Source organism: Cherax quadricarinatus, chromosome 83, assembly GCF_038502225.1.
Source record: "Cherax quadricarinatus isolate ZL_2023a chromosome 83, ASM3850222v1, whole genome shotgun sequence".
Classification (NCBI taxonomy): domain Eukaryota; kingdom Metazoa; phylum Arthropoda; class Malacostraca; order Decapoda; family Parastacidae; genus Cherax; species Cherax quadricarinatus.
Genome location: NC_091374.1, coordinates 18,263,066 through 18,285,105, shown reverse-complemented (window position 1 = coordinate 18,285,105; position 22,040 = coordinate 18,263,066). Strand labels below are relative to the sequence as shown.

The 22,040-nt window shown below is 41.7% G+C and overlaps 1 protein-coding gene across 4 annotated transcripts in view; it reads right to left on the bottom strand.

Annotated features, from left to right (window-relative positions):
• Positions 1-22,040, bottom strand: part of spg (dedicator of cytokinesis spg) — a 312,850-nt gene that overhangs the window by 53,728 nt on the left and 237,082 nt on the right. The gene's annotated exons all lie outside the window — the stretch shown is intronic.

Genomic DNA, 22,040 nt, shown 5'->3' with positions numbered 1-22,040 from the left:
AATGGAGAGGAATAAATGGGATTAGGTCAGGGGTTTCAAATAGAGTTAGAGCTAAAGAAGGAGTAGCAATAATGTTGAAGGATAAGCTATGGCAGGAAAAGAGGGACTACAAATGTATAAATTCAAGGATTATGTGGAGTAAAATAAAGATTGGATGTGAAAAGTGGGTTATAGTAAGCGTGTATGCACCTGGAGAAGAGAGAAGTGTAGAGGAGAGAGAGAGATTCTGGGAAATGTTGAGTGAATGCGTGGGGAGTTTTGAATCAAGTGTGAGAGTAATGGTGGTTGGGGATTTCAATGCTAAAGTGGGTAAAAATGTTATGGAGGGAGTAGTAGGTAATTTTGGGGTGCCAGGGGTAAATGTAAATAGGGAGCCTTTAATTGAGCTATGTGTAGAAAGAAATTTGGTAATAAGTAATACATATTTTATGAAAAAGAGGATAAATAAATATACAAGGTATGATGTAGCACGTAATGAAAGTAGTTTGTTAGATTATGTATTGGTGGATAAAAGGTTGATGGGTAGGCTCCAGGATGTACATGTTTATAGAGGGGCAACTGATATATCGGATCATTATTTAGTTGTAGCTACAGTTAGAGTAAGAGGTAGATGGGAAAAGAGGAAGGTGGCAACAACAAGTAAGAGGGAGGTGAAAGTGTATAAACTAAGGGAGGAGGAAGTTCGGGCGAGATATAAGCGACTATTGGCAGAAAGGTGGGCTAGTGCAAAGATGAGTAGTGGGGGGGTTGAAGAGGGTTGGAATAGTTTTAAAAATGCAGTATTAGAATGTGGGGCAGAAGTTTGTGGTTATAGGAGGGTGGGTGCAGGAGGAAAGAGGAGTGATTGGTGGAATGATGAAGTAAAGGGAGTGATAAAAGAGAAAAAGGTAGCTTACGAGAGGTTTTTACAAAGCAGAAGTGTTATAAGAAGAGCAGAGTATATGGAGAGTAAAAGAAAGGTGAAGAGAGTGGTGAGAGAGTGCAAAAGGAGAACAGATGAAAGAGTGGGAGAGGCACTGTCAAGAAATTTTTATGAAAATAAGAAAAAATTTTGGAGTGAGTTAAACAAGTTAAGAAAGCCTAGGGAAAGTATGGATTTGTCAGTTAAAAACAGAGTAGGGGAGTTAGTAGATGGGGAGAGGGAGGTATTAGGTAGATGGCGAGAATATTTTGAGGAACTTTTAAATGTTAAGGAAGAAAGGGAGGCGGTAATTTCATGCACTGGCCAGGGAGGTATACCATCTTTTAGGAGTGAAGAAGAGCAGAATGTAAGTGTGGTGGAGGTACGTGAGGCATTACGTAGAATGAAAGGGGGTAAAGCAGCTGGAACTGATGGGATCATAACAGAAATGTTAAAAGCAGGGGGGGATATAGTGTTGGAGTGGTTGGTACTTTTGTTTAATAAATGTATGAAAGAGGGGAAGGTACCTAGGGATTGGCGGAGAGCATGTATAGTCCCTTTATATAAAGGGAAAGGGGACAAAAGAGATTGTAAAAATTATAGAGGAATAAGTTTACTGAGTATACCAGGAAAACTATACGGTAGGGTTATAATTGAAAGAATTAGAGGTAAGACAGAATGTAGAATTGCGGACGAGCAAGGAGGCTTCAGAGTGGGTAGGGGATGTGTAGATCAAGTGTTTACATTGAAACATATATGTGAACAGTATTTAGATAAAGGTAGGGAAGTTTTTATTGCATTTATGGATTTAGAAAAGGCATATGATAGAGTGGATAGAGGAGCAATGTGGCAGATGTTGCAAGTATATGGAATAGGTGGTAAGTTACTAAATGCTGTAAAGAGCTTTTATGAGGATAGTGAGGCTCAGGTTAGGGTGTGTAGAAGAGAGGGAGAATACTTCCCGGTAAAAGTAGGTCTTAGACAGGGATGTGTAATGTCACCATGGTTGTTTAATATATTTATAGATGGGGTTGTAAAAGAAGTAAATGCTAGGGTGTTCGGGAGAGGGGTGGGATTAAATTATGGGGAATCAAATTCAAAATGGGAATTGACACAGTTACTTTTTGCTGATGATACTGTGCTTATGGGAGATTCTAAAGAAAAATTACAAAGGTTAGTGGATGAGTTTGAGAATGTGTGTAAAGGTAGAAAGTAGAAAGTGAACATAGAAAAGAGTAAGGTGATGAGGGTATCAAATGATTTAGATAAAGAAAAATTGGATATCAAATTGGGGAGGAGGAGTATGGAAGAAGTGAATGTTTTCAGATACTTGGGAGTTGACGTGTCGGCGGATGGATTTATGAAGGATGAGGTTAATCATAGAATTGATGAGGGAAAAAAGGTGAGTGGTGCGTTGAGGTATATGTGGAGTCAAAAAACGTTATCTATGGAGGCAAAGAAGGGAATGTATGAAAGTATAGTAGTACCAACACTCTTATATGGATGTGAAGCTTGGGTGGTAAATGCAGCAGCGAGGAGACGGTTGGAGGCAGTGGAGATGTCCTGTCTAAGGGCAATGTGTGGTGTAAATATTATGCAGAAAATTCGGAGTGTGGAAATCAGGAGAAGGTGTGGAGTTAATAAAAGCATTAGTCAGAGGGCAGAAGAGGGGTTGTTGAGGTGGTTTGGTCATTTAGAGAGAATGGATCAAAGTAGAATGACATGGAAAGCATATAAATCTATAGGGGAAGGAAAGAGGGGTAGGGGTCGTCCTCGAAAGGGTTGGAAAGAGGGGGTAAAGGAGGTTTTGTGGGTGAGGGGCTTGGACTTCCAGCAAGCGTGCGTGAGCGTGTTAGATAGGAGTGAATGGAGACGAATGATACTTGGGACCTGACGATCTGTTGGAGTGTGAGCAGGGTAATATTTAGTGAAGGGATTCAGGGAAACCGGTTATTTTCATATAGTCGGACTTGAGTCCTGGAAATGGGAAGTACAATGCCTGCACTTTAAAGGAGGGGTTTGGGATATTGGCAGTTTGGAGGGATATGTTGTGTATCTCTATACATATATGCTTCTAAACTGTTGTATTCTGAGCACCTCTGCAAAAGCAGTGATAATGTGTGTGTGGTGAAAGTGTTGAATGATGATGAAAGTATTTTCTTTTTGGGGATTTTCTTTCTTTTTTTTGGGTCACCCTGCCTCGGTGGGAGACGGCCGACTTGTTGAAAAAAAAAAAAAAAAAAAAAAAAAAAAAAAAAAAAAAAAAAAAAAACAAAAAAAAAAAAAAAAAAAAAAAAATATATATATATATATATATATATATATATATATATATATATATATTTATATTTATATATATATATATATATATATATATACAGTGGACCCCCGCATAACGATGGCATCACATAGCGATTATTTCGCATACCGCTTACTTTAATTGCAAAAATTTTGCCTCACATACCGCTTAAAAACCCGCTTACCGATTTTCGTCCGAGACTCGTCCAATGTGCGGCCTGAGCCACGCTCACATGTTCCGCCGGTGACATTGTTTACCAGCCAGCCTCCGCGGTAACATCCAAGCATACAATCGGAATATTTCGTATTATTACAGTGTTTTCGGTGCTTTTTCTGGAAAATAAGTGACCATGGGCCCCAAGAAAGCTTCTAGTGCCAACCCTACAGCAATAAGGGTGAGAATTACAATAGAGATGAAGAAAAAGATCATTGATAAGTATGAAAGTGGAGTGCATGTCTCCGAGCTGGCCAGGTTGTATAATAAACCCCAATCAACCATCGCTACTATTGGTGGTACAGCTGCTGCTGCTGCTGCACTGTCAGCTGCTGCTGCTGCTGCACTGTCAGCTGCTGCTGCTGCTGCTGTAGCACCGTTGTTGGTGTGGCTTATTGAGAATACCAAGAAACAATTAACCCCAGAGGATTTGCCACCCAGGATAACCCAAAAAAGTCAGTGTCATCGAAGACTGTCTAACTTATTTCCATTGGGGTCCTTAATCTTGTCTCCCAGGATGCAACCCACACAAGTCGACTAACACCCAGGTGAACAGGGAAAAATGCCTGGAACTAGTGCTCATATTGGTGAATTTAAAGCCAGCAAAGGTTGGTTTGAGAGATTTAAGAATCGTAGTGGCATACACAGTGTGATAAGGCCTGTTCTGGAAGAAAATGCCAAACAGGACCTACAGTACTCAGGAGGAAAAGGCACTCCCAGGACACAGTGTCTCATCAGTCATTGCTGCATCTTCAATAAAGGTAAGTGTCATTTATTCTTCATTTAGTAGACTAGTACATGCACAATATATACTGTGCATGTACTACTCTACTATTGTGCATGTATCCTTCTCTTTGTGTGTGGGAAAATGTATATTTCATGTGGTAAAATTTTTTTTTTCATACTTTTGGGTGTCTTGCACGGATTAATTTGATTTCCATTATTTCTTATGGGGAAAATTCATTCACATAGTGATTATTTCGCATAACAATTACCCCTCTTGCACGGATTAAAATCGTTAACCGGGGGTCCACTGTATATATATATATATATATATATATATATACGTATATTTTTTTTTTTTTTCAACAAGTCGGCCGTCTCCCACCGAGGCAGGGTGACCCAAAAAAAGAAAGAAAATCCCCAAAAAGAAAATACTTTCATCATCATTCAACACTTTCACCACACTCGCACATTATCACTGTTTTTGCAGAGGTGCTCAGAATACAACAGTCTAGAAGCATACACATATAAAGATACACAACATATCCCTCTAAACTGCCAATATCCCAAACCCCTCCTTTAAAGTGCAGGCATTGTACTTCCCATTTCCAGGACTCAAGTCCGACTATATGAAAATAACCGGTTTCCCTGAATCCCTTCACTAAATATTACCCTGCTCACACTCCAACAGATCGTCAGGTCCCAAGTACCATTCGTCTCCATTCACTCCTATCTAACACGCTCACGCACGCTTGCTGCAAGTCCAAGCCCCTTGCCCACAAAACCTCCTTTACCCCCTCTCTCCAACCCTTTCGAGGACGACCCCTACCCCGCCTTCCTTCCCCTATAGATTTATATGCTTTCCATGTCATTCAACTTTGATCCATTCTCTCTAAATGACCAAACCACCTCAACAACCCCTCTTCTGCCCTCTGACTAATACTTTTATTAACTCCACACCTTCTCCTAATTTCGACACTCCGAATTTTCTGCATAATATTTACACCACACATTGCCCTTAAACAGGACATCTCCACTGCCTCCAACCGTCTCCTCGCTGCTGCATTTACCACCCAAGCTTCACACCCATATAAGAGTGTTGGTACTACTATACTTTCATACATTCCCTTCTTTGCCTCCATAGATAACGTTTTTTGACTCCACATATACCTATATATATACGTATATATATTTTTTTTTTTTTTTTTTTTTTTTTAAACAATTCGGCCGTCTCCCACCGAGGCAGGGTGACCCAAAAAAGAAAGAAAATCCCCAAAAAGAAAATACTTTCATCATCATTCAACACTTTCACCACACTCGCACATTATCACTGTTTTTGCAGAGGTGCTCAGAATACAACAGTCTAGAAGCATACACATATAAAGATACACAACATATCCCTCCAAACTGCCAATATCCCAAACCCCTCCTTTAAAGTGCAGGCATTGTACTTCCCATTTCCAGGACTCAAGTCCGACTATATGAAAATAACCGGTTTCCCTGAATCCCTTCACTAAATATTACCCTGCTCACACTCCAACAGATCGTCAGGTCCCAAGTACCATTCGTCTCCATTCACTCCTATCTAACACGCTCACGCACGCTTGCTGGAAATCCAAGCCCCTTACCCACAAAACCTCCTTTACCCCCTCTCTCCAACCCTTTCGAGGACGACCCCTACCCCGCCTTCCTTCCCCTATAGATTTATATGCTTTCCATGTCATTCTACTGTGATCCATTCTCTCTAAATGACCAAACCACCTCAACAACCCCTCTTCTGCCCTCTGACTAATACTTTTATTAACTCCACACCTTCTCCTAATTTCCACACTCCGAATTTTTTGCATAATATTTACACCACACATTGCCCTTAGACAGGACATCTCCGCTGCCTCCAACCGTCTCCTTGCTGCTGCATTTACCACCCAAGCTTCACACCCATATAAGAGTGTTGGTACTACTATACTTTCATACATTCCCTTCTTTGCCTCCATAGATAACGTTTTTTGACTCCACATATACCTCAACGCACCACTCACCTTTTTTCCCTCATCAATTCTATGATTAACCTCATCCTTCATAAATCCATCCGCCGACACGTCAACTCCCAAGTATCTGAAAACATTCACTTCTTCCATACTCCTCCTCCCCAATTTGATATCCAATTTTTCTTTATCTAAATCATTTGACACCCTCATCACCTTACTCTTTTCTATGTTCACTTTCAACTTTCTACCTTTACACACATTCCCAAACTCATCCACTAACCTTTGCAATTTTTCTTTAGAATCTCCCATAAGCACAGTATCATCAGCAAAAAGTAACTGTGTCAATTCCCATTTTGAATTTGATTCCCCATAATTTAATCCCACCCCTCTCCCAAACACCCTAGCATTTACTTCCTTTACAACCCCATCTATAAATATATTAAACAACCATGGTGACATTACACATCCCTGTCTAAGACCTACTTTTACCGGGAAGTAGTCTCCCTCTCTTCTACACACCCTAACCTGAGCCTCACTATCCTCATAAAAACTCTTTACAGCATTTAATAACTTACCACCTATTCCATATACTTGCAACATCTGCCACATTGCTCCTCTATCCACTCTATCATATGCCTTTTCTAAATCCATAAATGCAATAAAAACCTCCCTATCTTTATCTAAATACTGTTCACATATATGCTTCAATGTAAACACCTGATCTACACATCCCCTACCCACTCTAAAACCTCCTTGCTCATCCGCAATCCTACATTCTGTCTTACCTCTAATTCTTTCAATTATAACCCTACCGTACACTTTTCCTGGTATACTCAGTAAGCTTATTCCTCTGTAATTTTTACAGTCTCTTTTGTCCCCTTTCCCTTTATATAAAGGGACTATACATGCTCTCTGCCAATCCCTAGGTACCTTCCCCTCTTTCATACATTTATTAAACAAAAGTACCAACCACTCCAACACTATATCCCCCCCTGCTTTTAACATTTCTGTCATGATCCCATCAGTTCCAGCTGCTTTACCCCCTTTCATTTTACGTAATGCCTCACGTACCTCCCCCACACTTACATTCTGCTCTTCTTCACTCCTAAAAGATGGTATACCTCCCTGACCAGTGCATGAAATTACTGCCTCTGTTTCTTCCTTAACATTTAAAAGTTCCTCAAAATATTCTCGCCATCTACCCAATACCTCCATCTCCCCATCTACTAACTCCCCTACTCTGTTTTTAACTGACAAATCCATATTTTCCCTAGGCTTTCTTAACTTGTTTAACTCGCTCCAAAATTTTTTCTTATTTTCATTAAAATTTCTTGACAGTGCCTCTCCCACTCTATCATCTGCTCTCCTTTTGCACTCTCTCACCACTCTCTTTACCTTTCTTTTACTCTCCATATACTCTGCTCTTCTTATAACACTTCTGCTTTGTAAAAACCTCTCATAAGCTACCTTTTTCTCTCTTATCACACCCTTTACTTCATCATTCCACCAATCACTCCTCTTTCCTCCTGCCCCCACCCTCCTATAACCACAAACTTCTGCCCCACATTCTAATACTGCATTTTTAAAACTATTCCAACCCTCTTCAACCCCCCCACTACTCATCTTTGCACTAGCCCACCTTTCTGCCAATAGTCGCTTATATCTCACCCGAACTTCCTCCTCCCTTAGTTTATACACTTTCACCTCCCTCTTACTTGTTGTTGCCACCTTCCTCTTTTCCCATCTACCTCTTACTCTAACTGTAGCTACAACTAAATAATGATCCGATATATCAGTTGCCCCTCTATAAACATGTACATCCTGGAGCCTACCCATCAACCTTTTATCCACCAATACATAATCTAATAAACTACTTTCATTACGTGCTACATCATACCTTGTATATTTATTTATCCTCTTTTTCATAAAATATGTATTACTTATTACCAAATTTCTTTCTACACATAGCTCAATTAAAGGCTCCCCATTTACATTTACCCCTGGCACCCCAAATTTACCTACTACTCCCTCCATAACATTTTTACCCACTTTAGCATTAAAATCCCCAACCACCATTACTCTCACACTTGATTCAAAACTCCCCACGCATTCACTCAACATTTCCCAAAATCTCTCTCTCTCCTCTACACTTCTCTCTTCTCCAGGTGCATACACGCTTATTATAACCCACTTTTCACATCCAATCTTTATTTTGCTCCACATAATCCTTGAATTAATACATTTATAGTCCCTCTTTTCCTGCCATAGCTTATCCTTCAACATTATTGCTACTCCTTCTTTAGCTCTAACTCTATTTGAAACCCCTGACCTAATCCCATTTATTCCTCTCCACTGAAACTCTCCCACCCCCTTCAGCTTTGTTTCACTTAAAGCCAGGACATCCAGCTTTTTCTCATTCATAACATCCACAATCATCTCTTTCTTATCATCTGCACAACATCCACGCACATTCAGACTTCCCACTTTGACAATTTTCTTCTTCTTATTCTTTTTAGTAATCTTTACAGGAAAAGGGGTTACTAGCCCATTGTTCCCGGCATTTTAGTTGACTTTTACAACACGCATGGCTTACGGAGGAAAGATTCTTATTCCACTTCCCCATGGATATAAAAGGAAAATTAATAAGACCAAGAACTATTAAGATAAAATCAAAGAAAACTCAGATGAGTGTGTATAAATAAATGTGTACATGTATGTGTAGTGTGACCTAAGTGTAAGTAGAAGTAGCAAGACATGCCTGTAATCTTGCATATTTATGAGACAGACAAAAGACATCAGCAATCCTACCATCATGTAAAACAATCACAGGCTTCGTTTTACACTCACTTGGTAGGACGGTAGTACCTCCCTGGGTGGTTGCTGTCTACCAACCTACTATATATATATATATATATATATATATATATATATATATATATATATATATATATATATATATATATATATATATATATATATATATATATATATATATACAGTGGACCCCCGCATACCGATTTTAATTCGTGCAAGAGGGCTCATTGGTATGCGAAATAATCGGTATGCGAATGAATTTTCCCCTTAAGAAATAATGGAAATCAAATTAATCCGTGCAAGACACCCAAAAGTATGAAAAAAAAAAATTTTACCACATGAAATATACATTTTCCTACACACAAATAGAAGGATACATGCACAATAGTAGAGTAGTACATGCACAGTATGTATTGTGCATGTACTAGTCTACTAAATGAAGAATAAATGACACTTACCTTTATTGAAGATGCAGCAATGACTGATGAGACACTGTGTCCTGGGAGTGCCTTTTCCTCCTGAGTACTGTAAGTCCTGTTTGGCATTTTCTTCCAGAACAGGCCTTATCACACTGTGTATGTCACTACGATTCTTAAATCTCTCAAACCAACCTTTGCTGGCTTTAAATTCACCAATATGAGCACTAGTTCCAGGCATTTTTCCCTGTTCACCTGGGTGTTAGTTGACTGGTGTGGGTTGCATCCTGGGAGACAAGATTAAGGACCCCAATGGAAATAAGTTAGACAGTCTTCGATGACACTGACTTTTTTGGGTTATCCTGGGTGGAAAATCCTCTGGGGTTAATTGTTTCTTGGTATATTCTCAATAAGCCACACCAACAACAGTGCTACAGCAGCAGCAGACAATGCTACAGCAGCAGCAGACGATGCTACAACAGCAGCAGCAGCTGACAGTGCTACAGCAGCAGCAGACGATGCTACAGCAGCAGCAGATGATGCTACAGCAGCAGCAGACGATGCTACAGCAGCAGCAGTCAATGCTACAGCAGCAGCAGACGATGCTACAGCAGCAGCAGACAGTGCAGCAGCAGCAGCAGCTGTACCACCAATACTAGCGATGGTTGATTGGGGTTCATTATACAACCTGGCCAGCTCGGAGACACGCACTCCACTTTCATACTTATCAATGATCTTTTTCTTCATCTCTATAGTAATTCTCACCCTTATTGCTGTAGGGTTGGCACTAGAAGCTTTCTTGGGGCCCATGGTCACTTATTTTCCAGATAAAATCACCAAAAACACTGTAATAATACGAAATGTTACGATTGTATGCTTGGATGCTACCGCGGAGGCTGGCTGGTAAACAATGCCACCGGCGGAACATGTGAGGCTGGCTAAGGCGCACATTGGACGCGTCTCGGACGAACAGCGGTGAGCGGGTTTTTGAGCGGTATGCGAGGCAAAATTTTTGCGATTAAAGTGAGCGGTATGCGGAATAAACGGTATGCGATGCCAACGGTATGCGGGGGTCCACTGTATATATATATATATATTTTTTTTTATTATCACACCGGCCGATTCCCACCAAGGCAGGGTGGCCCGAAAAAGAAAAACTTTCACCATCATTCACTCCATCACTGTCTTGCCAGAAGGGTGCTTTACACTACAGTTTTTAAACTGCAACATTAACACCCCTCCTTCAGAGTGCAGGCACTGTACTTCCCATCTCCAGGACTCAAGTCCGGCCTGCCGGTTTCCCTGAATCCCTTCATAAATGTTACTTTGCTCACACTCCAACAGCACGTCAAGTATTAAAAACCATTTGTCTCCATTTACTCCTATCAAACACGCTCACGCATGCCTGCTGGAAGTCCAAGCCCCTCGCACACAAAACCTCCTTTACCCCCTCCCTCCAACCCTTCCTAGGCCGACCCCTACCCCGCCTTCCTTCCACTACAGACTGATACACTCTTGAAGTCATTCTGTTTCGCTCCATTCTCTCTACATGTCCGAACCACCTCAACAACCCTTCCTCAGCCCTCTGGACAACAGTTTTGGTAATCCCGCACCTCCTCCTAACTTCCAAACTACGAATTCTCTGCATTATATTCACACCACACATTGCCCTCAGACATGACATCTCCACTGCCTCCAGCCTTCTCCTCGCTGCAACATTCATCACCCACGCTTCACACCCATATAAGAGCGTTGGTAAAACTATACTCTCATACATTCCCCTCTTTGCCTCCAAGGACAAAGTTCTTTGTCTCCACAGACTCCTAAGTGCACCACTCACTCTTTTTCCCTCATCAATTCTATGATTCACCTCATCTTTCATAGACCCATCCGCTGACACGTCCACTCCCAAATATCTGAATACGTTCACCTCCTCCATACTCTCTCCCTCCAATCTGATATTCAATCTTTCATCACCTAATCTTTTTGTTATCCTCATAACCTTACTCTTTCCTGTATTCACCTTTAATTTTCTTCTTTTGCACACCCTACCAAATTCATCCACCAATCTCTGCAACTTCTCTTCAGAATCTCCCAAGAGCACAGTGTCATCAGCAAAGAGCAGCTGTGACAACTCCCACTTTGTGTGTGATTCTTTATCTTTTAACTCCACGCCTCTTGCCAAGACCCTCGCATTTACTTCTCTTACAACCCCATCTATAAATATATTAAACAACCACAGTGACATCACACATCCTTGTCTAAGGCCTACTTTTACTGGGAAAAAATTTCCTTCTTTCCTACATACTCTAACTTGAGCCTCACTATTATATATATATATATATATATATATATATATATATATATATATATATATATATATATATATATATATATATACAGTGGACCCCCGGTTAACGATATTTTTTCACTCCAGAAGTATGTTCAGGTGCCAGTACTGACCGAATTTGTTCCCATAAGAAATATTGCGAAGTAGATTAGTCCATATCAGACCCCCAAACATACACGTACAAACGCACTTACATAAATACACTTACATAATTGGTCGCATTCGGAGGTAATCGTTATGCGGGGGTCCACTGTATATATATTATATGTATGTATGTGTGTGTGTGTGTGTGTGTGTGTGTGTGTGTGTGTGTGTGTGTGTGTGTGTGTGTGTGTGTGTGTGTGTGTGTGTGTGTGTGTGTGTGTGTATCATGTTTAATAAAAATAGTGTTTTATTTTTTTTAATAATATAACATTGTTCTCCAGGGGGAAGTGGAGCAAAATTCTTCCTCTGTAAGCCATGCACATTTTAAGAGGCAACTAAAATGACAGGAGCAAGGGGCTAGTAAGCCCTTCTCCTGCCATTTTGTTTTTCTTTTTAGGTCACCTACCTCGGTGGGACATGGCCGGTTTGAAAAAAAAAATTATTACTGTGCAGTAAAACTCCAAAATTTATGGCCTTCCAAATTTACACACTTTGTTTACCCATTGTTAATGAATGGTCTCCATCAAAAAAGAATTATTATTCACTGCAGTGCATACCTATGATCAATTTCAAGAGTTCTTCTACCCAGCAGCTCAAAACCAAACTTTCTTGCTGACACTCTGGTTAATCATGTTGCTGTTGCTAGCGGCCAAAGGCCAGTCAGGTATGCTCAGCAGATAGTGGTTTGGATGAAAGGATACATGTGCATACACTTGGGACATCTTTATTGGATACATTTTGGTACTGGGACAATGGTCACTTCAAGGTCCCACAATCAAGAGTATCCAATAAGGTGTCTTAAGTGAATGCAATTGTGTCCTACATCTAAACTGTCAGTATTAATATGCCTTCTACATCCAGGTAGTGATCCATTTTCTTCTTGGCTTGACTTAGAGTATGACTCCTAAATTGAAAACAAATAAAATGTGCATGATTTAAAGAACAAAATGGCACAATACAACAACTGGAACAATTTGTGTAATGTGCATGATTTAGTTCCATATTAACCCTTTGACTGTTTCAGTTGTATATAAACGTCTTACGAGCCAATGTGTTTGATGTATATATACTCAAAAAGTCTAGCGGCTTCAAATCAAGCAGGAGAAAGCTGGTAGACCCACATGTAAGAAAATGGATTTGTGTGGTCAGTGTTCACTGCATAAAAAAAATCCTGCAGCACACAGTGCATGAGAAAAAAAAACTCCGACCTTTTTTTTTTAATTAAAATGTCAACTTTGTGGTCTATTTTCGTATAGCTTTTATGGTTATATTCTCATTTTCCTAGTCACATTTGATAGAATGGAAAACATGTTATAGAAATAGAGGTGATTTTGATTGGTTTTACTAAGCAAAGGACCTTGAAATGGAGCTCAAAGTAGGGGAAATGTTTGATTTTTGCTGATGTTCAAGAGTAAACAAATGATGTCATTGTCCAATAAATGTCCAACTAGCCATTCTAATATGCAGTCATGAATGGGTTGATATTATTTATACAGTTATTACAATATTACAGTAGTCTGAGTAACAGTAAATCTTCTATTTTTTGTTTGAATAAAAATTCAAAATAGAAAGCAAGAGTAATATCAGAAGGACCTGGAGACGTGACTGATGAACAAAGAAAATGTTATTTTAACACCAGGAATGTCTGCATTGTTCATTCTGGAGCCTATTTTGAAAATGGCATTTTTTTAATTTGCCTGAAATTGGCCAAACTTACAATTTCTGACCACTTTATTAGGTAGTTGAAATCAGTAAATGGGCAATTTCTTGTGCTCAGTCAATAGAACAAATGGAGTTCTAAAGAAATAGTTGAATCTGGTTGACTGGAACACTGGAATTAGTTGAAAATAGGGCTCAAAGTGAGCGAAATCGCCACTTCGTAAATATCGCCGAGGTTGCTAACATCATGTGAGCGTAATTCCGTAAGTTTTCCAACAAATTTCGTACTTTCGGTGTCCTTACCATTGGGAAAAGATTCTCTATAATTTCATAAGAAAAATAATTTTTTTTTTTTTTTTCAAATATTTTGCGGCACCAGAAGACACCTCAGGATTTGGAGTTGTGGCAGTCAAAGGGTTAATTTGCTCTTTATTTTCATGGACATTCTTATAAATGTCAATAATATTGAAACAATGAAGAGGTATACCTCATGAAACACAAAATTAACTTAAAACTAAAAATTGACTATAAGAAACAGTCATTGAGTGACAAGAAAAATTTTATGGTACAGTAACATACTATATTTAAGGATTCTGAATTCACAGGAACATCCAGGAACCCAGTTCCCATGAGTTTTAGGGTTCAACTGTACAGTAATACTTTATCTCTCCAATCTTGAATTCTATTATTTGTAGGAGAGTGACTTTACTGTAATTCCAGTAACAGTATTATTATTGTATTATACAATCAAAAAGAAGCGCTAAGCCACAAGGGCTATACAGCACTGCAGGATGGGAAAGGAAGCGAGGGTATCGGGCAGCAGAAGGGGGAAAGAGATGATTAGTAGGTTACAGAAAACAGCAGGGCAGGGGATAGTGTGGGGGTAGAGGGTAGCAAGAGATTGAGGTAGAAAGGACAGAAGGTATCATCAGAGTTTGTAGAGTAAGTCAGTTGTCAAAAAGTCAATGAGAGAGTCCGGATGAAAGGTGGATCCATCAGCGAGAAGAGAAGGTAAAGAGAGGGCAGCGGAGCGAAGACGACATTGGAGGTAAATTCTGCGTGCTTGTTGATAAAGTGGGCAGTTTAACAGAATGTGGCTGACCGATAATGGAACCTGACAATTCTCACCGAGGAGCAGGGCGCCTCTCCATGAGATATCCATGAGTAAGACGAGTATGGCCAAAGCGAAGGCGGGAGAGAGTAGTCTCCCAATCTCGGCACTGGCGACAAGAAGACGGCCAGTAACCTAGCTCGGTTTAATAGAACAAAGTTTGTTATTGAGCAGAGCAGACCAACGTTGTTGCCAACGGGTGTGAAGGTAGGTAGCTATTACAGCAAAATAGTCCGGAAATGGAACACCTCTATGCGAAATTGGTAGGTCATGTACTGCTGACCGCACAGCAGTGTCTGCCTGTTCATTGCCCTGTATGTCAACATGACCAGGGACCCAACAAAAAAATATATCTTTATGCTTGGTAGAGATACGGCGTAGCCAAAGTTGGATACGGAGAACTAGGGGGTGAGGTGTATCAAATTTCCATATAGCCTGTAGAGCACTAAGGGAGTCTGAGACAACCACAAATGATGACACAGGCATAGATGCGATAAGAATAAGTGCTACAAGAATGGCATACAATTCAGCAGTAAAAATGCTTGCCGAAGATAGTAAATGCCCTTGCACGATGCTGTACGGAAACACTGCTGCGAATCCGATGCCGTCAGAAGACTTAGAGCCATCTGTGTACACGGCGATGGCATGAGAAAGAGTAGAAGTGGTCAAGAAAAAGAGAGCGGGAAGCCACTGTAGGCAGTTGGGCTTTCGAACAACAAGGGAGTGAAAAAGAACAGACCCGAACAGCTGGAACTTCCCAGAGGGGTAGGGAAGAGTGAGATGCTACATGAACATATAAAGGCGGTAACTGAAGGGAAGACAAGAGCGAATGTAGGCGAAGAGAGAAGGGACAGAGCAAACAGGAGCGACGAACAAATAGAGAATGTCTACTAATATCAGTGACCATTCTACAAATGGAAGGATTGCGGAGATCGTGAGAGCGCACATAGTAGCAAAGGCAATGGGTATCACGACGAACAGACAAGGATGGAACATTCGCTTCTGCATAGAGGCTCTCAACAGGGGAAGAGCGAAAAGCACCAAGGCATAAACGTAATCCTTGGTGATGGATGGGGTTAAGGCTAGAGAGAGTAGCAGGAGAGGCCGCTGAATAGATCTGGTCACCATAATCGAGTTTCGATAAAATGAGGGCTGAAAGTAGGCGAAGGAGAGTTCGACGATCAGCTCCCCATGAAAGATGAGCAAGGGTTTTAAGAAGGTTCAGCCGGCTGTGACAAGTTGCCTTTAGAGAGGTAATGTGGGGTTTCCAGGATAACCTACGGTCAAAGAGAAGGCCTAGAAACCTGACTGTATCACGTTCAGGGATACGGAAGCCATAGAGGTACAAAGGATGATCAGAGATGACAGCATCTAGTGAAATTATCTGGTGAGTTTTGGTACTGGAAAATTTAAACCCATGCGAGGTGGCCCAACTGGAAACACGGTCGACAGCATGCTGGAGAGAAACTGTAATGAGGTGACAGTCAGCGCCTGCACAAGCAATAGCGAAGTCATCTACATAGAGTGATGACCAAATATTGGATGGAAGAACAGAGGCCAAATCATTTATAGCAAGGAGAAAAAGTGTTGTGCTCAGAACACATCCCTGAGGGACACCTTCAGCTTGGACAAAGTCCTTGGAGAGCACATTATTGACTCGAACACGGAAATGTCTGTCCGTTAAAAAGTTCTTAAGGAAAGATGGTAGATTGCCTCAGAGGCCTAAGGAGTAGGCTTGGGCTAAAATATTATGTCTCCAAGTTGTGTCATATGCCTTCTCAAGGTCAAAAAATATGGCAATAACTGAGTGGTTATTCGCAAAGGCATTACAAACATATGTATCCAAACGTAGTAAGGGGTCTATAGTAGAACAGCCCTTACGAAAGCCATATTGACGAGTGGAGAGACTGCTGTGTGTCTCTAAATACCACATTAAACGTCTCTTTACCAGACATTCCATCACTTTGCAAACTGCACTGGTAAGAGCAATGGGACGATAGTGGGAGGCTTCATGACCCATAGTACCCGGTTTGCGGAAAGGGAGAACAATGGCAGATTTCCACAGCTGTGGAAGAACTCCTTGTGACCAAATAAGATTGAAAAGGCATAAGAGGACTGCAAGGGCTGACTGATGTAAATGTTGCAACATACGAATATGAATGTTGTCGGGCCCAGCTGTCGATGATCAGCAAGCTGAGAGTGTTGCCTCCAGTTCTTGAAGTGTAAAATGCACATTATACTGTTCTTCTCTGAGAGAAGAAAAGTCCAAGGGTGCTAACTCTCTGGCACACTTTCAGGAAAGAAACGAGGGGCAGAGATGGAGCCCCAGAGAAATATGGACCATTTGATTCCCAATTTCAATGGCAACATCTAGAGGGTTTGCTATATCAACACCAGCAACCCGCAGAACAGGAGCCGGGTCAGGAGAATATTTACCACTCAGTTTCCGTACTTTTTTCCAGACAGCACTCATAGAGGAAGCAGAGGTGATGGTGGAGACAATCTTGCCAGCAAGTGTGTTTAGCGTCACGGATAACACGGCAAGTGATCGCACGCTTCTGCTTAAAATCAAGAAGTCTCTGAGTGGTTCTATTATACCGGTACCTGCCCCACGCAGCACGTTTCAAACGTACTGCACGAGCACAAGCAGGAGACCACCAAGGCATGCATTTCTGAGAATGCCTGCCCGAGGTTCGGGGTATAGAATGAGAAGCTGCGGTTAAAACTGAGGACGAGAAGAGGTGTAAAAGCTCATCAATTGAGGACGAAGAAGGAACCTCACTAAAAACAGTTAGTTGTGAGTAAAGGTCCCAATTTGCCTGATCAAATTGCCAGCATGGGTTATGAAGAGGTGGTGAATATGAAGGGGAAGTAAGAATAATTGGAAAATGATCGCTGTCATGTAAATTGGGGAGAACAGACCAGGAGAAGTCTAGTGCAGTGGAGGCGGAGCAGACTGAGAGATCGATGCAAGAGAGAATATGAGTACGAGGATCAAAATGGGTGAGAGTACCTGTATTTAAAACATGGAGGGGGTGGGAAGCAAGAAAAGTCTCTAGCTGAATGCCACGGGAATCACAGTGAGACCCCTCCCCAGAGAAAATGATGGGCATTAAAATCGCCAAGTAACAGAAGTGGTGGCGGTAATGACGAAACAAGAAACGCAACAGATAATGCTCGAGGAGGAGAGAGGTACAAAGAACAGAGTGTATACCACCTATGCAGGTGGATACGGGCTGCTGTGTAATGCAGCGAAGTACGAACAAATAGCTGATGGTACGGAATATCAGTGTGTAGAAGAAGGGCACTTTCATTAAATGTCCCATCAGGAAAAGGATCCGAAGAATACAATAAATTATAGCCTGAGATGGGATAGGTAACAGCAGAGTGTAATTTTGGTTCTTGTAAGCAAACACCAACAAGGGAAAATTGGGAGAGCAACGTCTGAAGCTCACCCTGATTACCCGAGGCCGCGTATATTCCACTGTATAGGCCATGACTGGCAACGATAAAGATACTAGAAATCCACAGGTAAGGGTACTTACGGACTAGAGGAGTTAGAAACATCCACATACGGTGGCAGCGGAAAATGTTCAAGCAGCTAAGGAACGGTGCGCTGTGAAGAAAGGAGTTGCGCAGATGGAGAAGAGGAAAGAGAAGGAACAGAGGGTGGATCAGTGTCCATTGATGGTTTGGTCTCTGCAATATATTCAGAGATTGCTTCAAGTGTTTTGGAGTTCAGAGTTGTCGTATGGGAGACAATATTGGAGATGGAAGGAGGAGGAGTTTGAGTAAAGATCGGAACTGTAATGGACTGTACCAAGGTAGTGGAGGGCGAAAGGGTGGAGGGAACTGGAGAAGTGTGGGAGGGGACAGAAGAGGCAGAAACCTGGGAGGTGGCAAAAGAGGAAGAAACTTGGGAGGGGACAGGGGAGGAAGGCACAGTACGAGGAGGAGGATGAACCTCCACACTTGTAACAGAGCCAGTGACAGGGAAAGACCCAGGTACAGAGACCGGGAAGGTAAAGTGTGGAGGTGGATGAAGGGAAGGAGGGGTTAAAGGAGATTTTTTGGACTTCTGAGAAGTAGGGGGACGATTGGGAGGAGGTGTCGTACGAGGTCTTGTCGATACCAGGGTTTGTGAGGGAGAACACGAAGAAGAAAGAACAGACTGAGGTGTTGAAGTAGGGACATCTGAGCCCAGGACAGCAAAAGAATTAGATACACGAGTGACTATGGGACTGGCAATCACAGAGGAGGCTGCAGAAGATGGAACCTCAGAAGTGGGGGGATGTTTTGAAACACGAGAATAAGAAACATGGGGTAGTCTCCCTTGGAGGCGGAGATGAGAAACCGTCATAGCATAAGGGAGACCTTCTGCCTCTTTGAGGCAACGAATTTCCCGCTCATTCAAGTAGATCTGGCAATGGTGAGAGTACGAAGGGTGAGCCTCATGACAATTAAGGCAAGAGGGAGGTCGACTGCAAGACGTATTAGAATAGTCATCGGCATCACAGACTGGGAATTTGGCTATAGATCTGCAATATTTTGCTGGGTGGCCAAATCACTAGCAATTTCTACACTGTTGCGGTGTAGGGATCACCTTTCGAACTTGTAACCGATGTCCTGCTACATAAACAGAGGATGGGAGTTCACGGCTGTTAAAAGTTAAACGAGCCTCATTGCAAGGGTATTGTCTCTGCCCGCGGGCAGGAAGAACATAAGTATCTACCTTGAGAATTGGGAGATTTTGGAGTTCCAGCTGTTCGAGAATGTCATTGCCACATGTCTGGAAATTCTGTTGGACTATGGTATGGGGCAGAATGACAGTACCACTACAAGAATTGAGGGAATGATGTTTTTTGGTAGTGATAGGAATAGTATTGATATGTGAAAGGAGAGAAAGATCAAGAGCTTGGGTAGCATTCTGGATTGTGATGATGCACGTACCATTCTTAAGAGCATGAAAGGAAATATCTCTACCAACATGGCGTAGGAGTGCTTTGCCAATACTATGGTCGGAAAGATAAGCAGTAGAAGAAGTCGGTCTTAAAGTAAAGAATTTAGCCCATTGTGTGGTCCAAAACTGAGTGTTGAGAGGGAGTGCATTATGTCTCAGTCTTTTCTGAGTAGAATGGGAAGGTAACGAAGTAACGTCATCAAAAATTGTCGTTGGCGTTTAGAAGTGGGACCAGAGTTGGTCCGACATGGGACGGGCTGGCGATTCAAAAATTGCCGCACCGTAGAGGGAGAAGCCGGAAGCATAGTCAAAGGAGAGTGGAGGTTAGACAAATCGAAGGAGTCAGTCGAAACCCCGGCACCTGAAGCGAGTGACGAAACAGCACCAGCAAGAGGTACAGGGGTCTTAGGAGTGTCCGAAGAGTGGCCCAAAGACGAGGCGAGGTCAGAACGGGGTGCGGTAACAATAAGGGGCCCTGGGGTAGTGGGGTCATGGATTGGGGACTCCATGGTTAGGTTACTTCTTTCTTTTCGTTTTTAAGGAAAAAAAAAAGAAAGAAGAAAATAAAAATAAAAAAAAAAGAATAAAAAAGGGGGGGACCAGGGAGGGATAGTTCCTAGGAGGAATGAAAGGGCCAGGAATTTCCCTCCGCGCCCAAGAGGACCTCAGCACCGCAAGTAGCGCAGATGCAGCATGGAACCCATGCCATACCCTACCCTTCATGCTAGTAAACCATTAATCCGGGATAGAAACCTCACATCTGCCGAGCTACCTCAGTGGACAAAAGAGAGGGCGGCCGGATATCCGCCAAAAAGCATACCTCCTTCAGCCACCACCCCCGGAATCCAAAAGGTGGCTTCCGGAGATACACCCATCCCCCAAAAGACTCCCAAAGCCACCCTCTGGGATACCAGAGAGGGATTGGGACATCCCCAGGTGATCCAGATTCCTCGGCAAACTACACCACCGCCAAGAACCTCAACGGAATGGGATGGACCCCAGTACCCTTTCCCCTACCTAGGAACTAGCATGCCTGTGGGAAAACCCCCAAAGGTCAAAAAAGGAAGGGCAAAAGGAAGGGGTGGGGAGGAGGAGGAGGAAAGGAAAAAGGGGAGGCTGGGGAGGAGGAGATAGGGAAGGGGGAATTGGGGGGTAATTAGGTTCGGTCTGAGGAAGGAGACCGACAGGTCTAATTCCTCAGACCAAGAACCTCTTCACCATGCCAAGGAGCCCCCCTTGAAGAGGCCAGTAACAGTAGACTTTAGACGGATGTGTGACATCATCCTAGTTCCTTAACATATTTATTGATGGAACTGTAAAAGAAGTGAATGCTTGGGTGTTGAGAGAAATGTAAGATTAAAAGTTATTGAAAGTTGAAAAGGTTGGTGGATGAATTTGGGAGAGTAATGTGAATATTATGTTCAGGATTTAAAGAATAGAAACTAGAAGGCTATTAATATGAAGTTACAGAAGGTATAATTCAGAGGGATGAGAGTTGTTGAGGTGATTTGGGCATTCAGAGAATAGAGCAAAATAAGACGACCAAGAAGGAATATAATCTAGGATGAACGGAAGGGCTGGCAGATGGGGGCTACCCCAGGAAGGATTAGAGGGAGTTGGTTGAGGCTTTGAGAGCTAGGGACTTGAGGATCAGCAGGCTTGTGTGTGTGTGTTAGACTGTAGTGAATGGAGAAAAACAATTTTTTTTATGGTTTGAAGTGAAGTTGGATTGTGAGCAAGAAATATATATGAAGGAATTCAGGAAACTAGTTAGCCAGAACTGAGTCTTGGAGGTGGAAATTACAGTACTCATACTCTAAGGAAGGGGTTGAGATACAAGGTTGGAGGGTCATTTGAATTCTGATGTCTTCAACATTTCTAGCAAGACAGGAATTAAATTAATGATGGTGAATGAGTTTTTTTTTTCTGGTTACCTCACCTAGGTGGGAGATGGCCATCATGTTAAAAAATAAAAATTCCACATATTGTTCCTCATTTTTTTGGGGTAAAATAACTTTTTCTATTATTGGAATGTTTTTTAATGTAAGCACACTTCCATCTAGTAACTATATATCCAGATACTATACAGAATATGAATAGCAGTTTCTAAGGTTGAGAAAAAACTCCAAATTTCTTGTGAAGAGAACATTTTCAGATGCTTTGGCCATTATTCCAAAAACCCCTTAAACGAGAAAACAAAACTTCCTTTGAATATAGTTGAATAACCCACACATATGATTAATAAATAAAAAGATTACCTAACAATATTTAATACAGGCGGGCCCCACTTTACAGTGCTTCGCTTTATGGCATTTCATTAAAGCAGCGTTTTTCATTTATTCAGATTTCCTAAAATAAACATATTCACCACTTTCTATAAGCTAAGGATGAAAATATTTTAAGGTAAGTAATGTGTGTACTGTATATGCATTTTTTAGGCCTAGCTCTATTGCTTACTTAAT